This window comes from Trachurus japonicus, chromosome 13 (assembly GCF_045865225.1).
Source record: "Trachurus japonicus isolate A0001 chromosome 13, Traja_1.0".
Classification (NCBI taxonomy): Eukaryota; Metazoa; Chordata; class Actinopteri; order Carangiformes; family Carangidae; genus Trachurus; species Trachurus japonicus.
The window spans coordinates 38,085,133-38,093,007 of NC_140919.1; positions in this window are offsets into that span (position 1 = coordinate 38,085,133).

Sequence of the window (7,875 nt, forward strand, 5' to 3'; positions counted from 1 at the left end):
TGTCTGAAATGATGAGCAGGTTAATCAGAAATCAAGCGTGTGAAGAAAACTGAAAAATCTTGTCACCTGAAACTGGTGACAAGATTGAGTGGATTATAATGTGATGCATGTTTACACCCGTGAGTGTGTGTCTGAGTATGTGTGTGTATGCGAGAACTAGGCATTGTTGTCATAGTAACTAAAGAGGGGATCGGCTAAATTGCCACTTTCCCAGGTGAGCTCAAAAGGACTCCTGACCACCCCCCTTTACTCAGCCTCAAAACTTGGCACGTCCACAAAAGATAATCCCTGTGCTCCATTGTTTCCTGCTCAGCCACCATTCGAGCCCCTGGAGGTGAGCCACTCAGAGTGGTGTGGCCAACTAATCTAATCCAGGGCCTTTTAACGGCCCACTAGTTGGCCCAGGGTTTAACTTTATTAACTGAAAAGTCCTTCGAGCAGTCAGGACAGCCCTGACCCTTCAAGGAAACGAGCCTTTATGAAATTATTTGGAGAAATGATGACAGAGTGAGCCAAGCAGGAGAGGACATGTTTAGCTATAAGATTACCCTGTTAATTAAGCCAAGATGACAAGACTGTGGCTAATGTCTGCAGCAGGGACGCAAGGCAGAGAGAGAGACAATGAGAAGGTGGTTAAAGAGAGGAGGTTCAGCAAACACACAGGCATACTCCTACTGGAAATGAGAGACCGGTTTGTTTGCACAGACCCCGTCATTTGAGGTGAGGAGCGATGACAAGTGAGAGGAAATAAGGACAGAGCTGCAGCTGGACTCCTTTAAATGCAGAGAACCAACTTATCATCATCACCCCGCCACAATAAGGTGTTTTTATCCTCGGCTGACCACAGAGAAGTGATCCACATTATTATAGCATTTTGTTTTGACTCCACAGACTTTGGGCCCAGTCAGAATTCTTATCCACAGCTGTCCAAAAAGAAAAGAATCTATCAAGCGTAAAGTCTAAAGAAGTCACAAGTCTTCGCCACAATGCGGCGAGTTGATTTAGACTGAGCATTGAAACAACTGTTTTCAACTTGAGTTCAAGTTGATTAGACCCCGAAGCAAGAAACCTTTACTGTCAAGCATCATCACAGATGGATTACTGAACGGGTTAACAAGAAACAGACCCAAGGCGACGGGGGGCTCCTGGATCTGAGCTTCTGAAGAAAGTGACTGTTGTGTTTTGTAGCCCTGTGGCACAGTTGTCTCAAAATCTCACATACGTTAAAGCACAATCAATCATTTAAACACACTGAAACTGAGTGGCGAACACAGCAAATAATCATCCAACTATAGCTCCACTTGACTGCAAAGCTTTAATGTGACTTCCAGCTACTATTTTCTTTATCATTAGGCAGACACAGTTAGTGACTAAACAAAGCAAATGTTCCCTCAAGGACTGGTAGAGACCCAAAATGGAGCTAATAGGACAATAAATGTCAGATTATTGCATGGAAAATGAATGTAAATGTTCCTCTCCCAGATGTGCAAAATAAGAATCTGTTTGCAAAACACATTGTTATGCCATATATCAAGTTTAAAGTAATTGGTTGTGAAGGAACCTGTGTTGTGTCTCTACAAGTATCAGGGATTTTGTTAATGAACTCAGGTTTGTACATTGAAATCTAATCATCCTGATATAGTTCTAAATACTGAACTGAAGTCATAGAACATCAAACAGTGTGTCATATACTGACACAGTATACTCTCTTCTGTGTGAGAAGAAAGGACAAATGAGAGCAGCAGTGTGAGGTGGGGCCTAGGTTGTGTTTGGAGCTCTCTGAGGGGATGTGGGATGAGAGCACAATTAGAGGAGTTTAAAGGAGGGCAGCAGCGGGGGGAGGACAGTGTGAGGAGGTGATGAAGGTGAGCCACACTCACCTGCAAGAGCGGTTCCACCAAAGCACAGGTGTTGCACACCTGGGCCTTTGGTTGTCCCCATTAGCTATAGATTAACCCGCCTTGCTGAGGTCAATGACCCTCTCTCCTGTTACAAATAGAGAGGAGATTTTGTGAGGTGGAATTAGGACACATTAGCAGGTTCAGGCTTTTGACACAAGATATTTTAAGTTTACAAATGCATTTAGGCTGTGGAAAATGTTTCATAAAATATAAATATCATATAAGAACCCACAGTCATGTCCCTAAATACCCAAACATATTCCATTTAAAATGACACAAAGCAGATAAAAGCATGACATTTAAGAAGATTGATGATTTTGATCACAAATGAACTAATCTGTTAACACTAATAAGTTATTAAATTGATGAGAAATATTGCATGTTTAGTAGTGTTTGATCATTTTAAACACAACAAAAACCACATAGCAGATAAGAAACGGAATCAAGAGCATTTCTGTGGTGAGAAAGTCTTGTGAAACCATTCCAACGTTTAGAGACACAGAGAGGATGCGTGTAGACATATCTCTGATTTGTGGACATATGGATTGCTGTGGTCAGTGATGTCATCCATCATGGCCCCTGACATCATCCTCAAGGGGCGACTGGTTTAACTCACTGACACATCGCTGCAGGGGCCGGCCAAGGGCGTGCACTAGTGATGCGCGGGCCGGGTTTTTTTCCAACCCGCGGGTCCCGCATCTATGAAGTATTTTGACCCGCCCCAGCCCGCCCCGCACCACCGCATCTATTTTCACAACCCGCCCCGACCCGCCCCGCTGCTATTAAACATCAGACAGCGGCCTTTTTTTACTTTGAAAGGGCAGACAGAGGTGCTGTGTTGCCGGTAGCTTGTCAGTGTGTGGACTGTGGAGCTCGTGAGGAGTGGGAGAGTCACAGTGCAGCGTGCAGCAGCCGCGGCGGCCGCCGCCTCTCGTCCTCCCCAGTCCCTGCTCTCAGTGAAACCAGCCCCGCTCTGCTGATGCGCCCAGCCGCCGTCTCATCCGGTTCCCTCACACCTCCGCCGGCTTTCCCGTCAACATCAGCGCGGCCCTGATAACACACTCTGGACTTCATCGTCAGTTTTTTTAATGACCCGCCCCGACCCGCACCGCAAATAAAGTAAAGATTTCTTGACCCGCACCGCCCCGCCCCGCGGGCTGACCCGCGGGACCCGCGGGCTACGGGTCAGCCCGCGCATCACTAGCGTGCACAAACCTGCAAGAGCACACAAATGAACATTAAGTCTTGGAGAGGGGCTCCTGTTCACTTACTTTTGATTTCATAACATAAAGTTCCATTGACCTAGATTGTGTCTGTTGTCCAGGACTTTATAGGTCAGGGTTTTATTTATTCTATGAACATGTTGAAGTTAATAACAGTTTAAGAGTTGCATACATTTCCCTCCTGGCAGTGTTCAATATCTGTAATTACTTCGTACATTTAAATGTTGAAAGTTGCCATAACAGTACAAAGTGTAAGAAGCAGATAATTATGGGATTATATCTGGATGGACAGGATGATTTCTCAGGCTCTCTGACAGGTATGGGAGCACTGGGAAATAGAGAGAAGGGTTTGACATATGTTTGTGCCTGAGGGGGGTATATGAGCCCGCTGTGACTCTGAGAACGTGAGAGATAACCTCTGAGATAGAGGAGTTATTGCCAGAGAAAACAATTGAGGGAAAGAAAGATAATGTCAAAGGCACAGATTGAGTAGCCAATAGGCCTAATTAGATGATGTTGTTTTTGATTCTATTAATATATTCTGAAGAAAGAGATAATAGGTCAAGAGGCTTTGTGGGTAGCAGGGATTTCCTCCCTCCTCTTGCACACAAATACTTGCACATGCAGATACAATGTAAAGGACAGAGCCTTTTCTTCCAGGCAAGCATCGGCCTTTGTGTACGTGCAGTCTGGCGTGTCTCTGAGAGGCCTTGATGTTTTCTAGAGGCGTCTTTTCAGTAAAGTGTGCATTGAAAGAGCGACTGACAATCACATTTGCAGAATACCTCACAAATGAAAAGAAAAAATATCACTTTTTCTTATTTACAGCGGCAGCAGCAGCTGAAAAGAGAACAAGCTCTGACAGTCAGCTATAGAAGTGAGGAGCTGTGATGCCTCTGGCTTCCCTCTCACTTCTTCTTAACCCAGGGGAACTGCAAGATGATCTTTACTGCAGATCTGTATGAATTCCACACATTAGGAATGACATCATGTGAGGATTCTTTAACAAGTCACATCCAGCATGCAATGAGAGACCACGATAAGACCTTCCATATGTCAATATGTGTCATAACATGTGGCAAAAGAGTATGATTGATTATTTTAATGGGGCCAAGAAGAACACAGAAACACATTAGGGCATGTTACTAATTGAAATATCATGTGGTAATATTTTTTTCTCTTATGATTTCAGCTGTAGCTCGGGGCTGATGATTCCAAGGCTTCACGCAGCTGACTGATGCAACATGTGAGAATAACAGTTTGAGTTGGTTGAAATGTGAAGTGCTTGTAAGAGAACGCATGTTTCAAACAAACAGGAACCTATAGCACAAACAGGCCGTATATGTTGCATTGTCTTTTTTCAGGATGAATGTCCTGCGCCCTCTTTTCCTCATTGTTCCCTTTCCCTCCCCCAGCAAGTGGTTCTCACCACCACCACCACCCCATAAGAACCTTATGCACTTTTTTTCATCTTGTTTTGACATAAAAAGAGTTGAATTTCCTTTGGTATCAATAAAGCACCTCTAAGTCAAAGTCTATATGAATGATGAAAAATTTGTGCATTTTAGTGTAGGTTCCCAAGATTAACAGTATTTTTCAAAATAGGTCAATCTGATATCTTGACTTGTCACAGTAGAAACGTGTTTCTTGTGGAAAAACGTCTATTGTTTGTTTCTCTGCACACAACATAATCAGGTTTTAGTCCAGGATGAGGCTTAATCTCTTCTTTTCCACATTTTTACTGCCAAGTGAAAAAAAAAGAAGAAGTTTCAGCTGTGAAACAAACAACATGAAACCTTCTTGCTGACCACAAACAACACTTGGCTCCTCCTCCACTTTCCCCCTCCAGGCTGTGGTGTGACAGTGCGAAAAGCGGAAGGCGAGCAGAACTGGTGGTGTGAAGGTGAAGAGAGGTGAGTTAGTGCTCGGGTAAAAGAAGATGTATAGGGGGGAAGCTGCTGGGGTTTAGATAGTGATCTGCCACTGAAGAGGTCAGCAGGATTCTTTCCACTAACATAGCCGGTCCTGTTCATGCTCTTAACCTTTGACCTCTCCGGGCCACGTCTTTTCTTTAACTGACCTCACTCTCTGCAAAGCAAGAACCTGGTAAACAAACATCGATGTAGTCTAACCTTAGCTTGGTGGATAGCATATTATAAACACCTTTCCCCTTCAACGGCTCCACACCAGTACAGCCTCAAAAAATGACTGTAGAGTTCTTACACGCCCCTATAATCCTGACAACTGGGTGTATTTGATTCTTTGAGCATAATTGTTGTGAACTTCTTAAACATTCTCTTGATGTTTTACTTTCTGGGTCATAAATCCTTAGTCTGGCCTGCCAGCTCATGTGGAATGGATTTACCATGTTATACAGAGCTGATATTTGGCATCTCGGCTCTGCCCTCGCCACCTCCCTCAAAAAAAATACAAAAAAATACAACAAGCTCAGAGGAGATTTGGAGTGGTGATGATTAGTGACATATTGCAGGCACACAAACACTAAACAGAGCCAAGAGATCTCCTCATGATATCCATGTCGGCCAGAAGAACAAAAACGGAGCTCGCTCAAGTGAATCGTGATGCTCAACATTAACTACGTAGGAAGAGGCATCACAGACACAAATAGACACGATCAGACTGTTTATTGCTGATCAAAGGAGCCAGCAGAGCTTTGATGATGTGAAGGGACCAAATGAATGAAAAGGGTGGGCCTTGAATTAATTGCAGCAAGTAATATAAGTCGTGTGTGAATGTTGCAGTACATCGGCCTGTGTGGTCCAGCTTACTGTTCCAGAAAATTAAGTAATGTAGCAACACCTTCACTTCTACCACTGTGGGATACCATGTGATGCTTGGGTTGTTGCTGTTTGGGGTTTGCTTTAGACCCTTGAACTCATCGGCATTCTGCTGTGCCATTTAAACCACGGTCTCACTTCAGTACGTCTCCTTTTAACGTCCACCTACAGAGCGAACTCACAATAAGTAGACTGAATGATAGGCTTCATGCTTCTCTGACTGAATCTAAAAGAGATGCAGTGTTTTCTTGAGTGTAACACAAATGGCAAAAATACTCCAGTTAGTAAAAACAAACTGAACGTCCCCCCCATCATGTGACAACTGGAGTGAAAACCAGTAGGTCTGAGTCTCTGGGTAGGTTGTGCTGCTTCGTACCATTATAGATCAGCTCTCCAAAACTCCCTATCTGCTGGCGCCTCATGGGAAGTTGTATCATAGCATGTAACACTGACGTCAGGATGACTTATCATGGAGGAAGTGATAGACTTCTGTGGAGACATGCAAGCCTTCCTGATTTTCCGTCAAAGGAAAAAGGAGGAAAAACAGATACAAACGTCTGATGTCATTATAATTCAATGGAATTATTCAGGGGGGATTTCAGGAATTATTCTCAAGAAATTGAATAACACAATAAAACGTTGTTCTCAGACATGATAAGATTGTTCTCTCTGTAGTCTTATCTTTATAGTAGGCTACAGTAGTAGTAGCCTATTTATAGCTGATTGTAGGGGATCCACCACATTACGACTGTCTTGATAATGGACAGATGAAAGAAATGTGGACTATGAATAGCTAAAAGGAACTTGATATACCAGACATTTCTCTTTCATGCATGACCCTCAGCATGACTTTAAGAGATGCTTTCTTACTCCTCTCGCTCGCCTCAAAGGCTGCAGTCCCACTTTGTTAACATGTCGCCCACATTGTCTTTTGTTACTTACAGTAATTCAAATAGCCTGGGGTTTCTGCACTAATGTGTGGTGATGACCCAGTGGTTTATTGACAGTGCAGAGTGAAGTACAGTATGGTAGGATGGAGAAAAAAAAAGGAAGGAGATGCCAAGGTGTGCAAGCACTTCTGTGCAGAGGAGACATGCACACAAATACACCCTCCCCAGACTGAATCAGAGCTGTACAGTTTGTTCTCCACTCCAACACACACTGCAACTGTCTGTCCAAGAGCTCTGTTCAGCTTTTCACAGTTGGTTTTTACATTTGTGTGTTTTTCTTTTTTAAAAGTTCCTTTCTCGCTGCTGTCACAGTGCTTCTATAGGAAAATACCACTTGCTCGGGAAAGAATACCCTGGGCCTTCCTATTTTTGTTCTTGTTTCTCCTCATTAATACATTCACACCTTATGCCTTTGTTTACAGCGCCATGTGTCTAATAGCTGTTACTTCATAGAATCCCTTTGTTCCTGTATATAAAAACAGCAGGTTGTCAAGAATTCCTCTGTTTTACTGTATGGGCTCTGACTCATGGTGTGGCAAACACCTTTATATTTACAGTGATGCCAGCCAGCCACAGGGCTCACCTGTCCCTAGAAGTGATTCACTCCAAAGATTCTCTGGAAAATGACTCATTGTTTATAATAAATATTGTGGATGGTGTTGGGTTTAGGTGGGGGCTTCCCCGATGTGCTCATCATGAACGTATTTGTTTTGATCTAAGGTAGAAACTGTCTCCACGGGACATGAAAGAGTCTGATTTCTGTTTCTATGCTGCCTCAACTCTATATAGTTATTTTCTATTTGACCTGTCTTTCTAAAAGTACACATGAATCCAGCAGGCCTGTCTGCTGCTAGTTTGAGCTGTTGGCAACAGGATAGTCCAAGGTCAAAATCCCAAACAACACACACTCACAGTCACACACAAGAACCTTGTTTGCCCTGAAATCCAAACAAATGTCTGCTCTGATGATGACATCTGCAATGAACGAGAGGACAAGAATTGG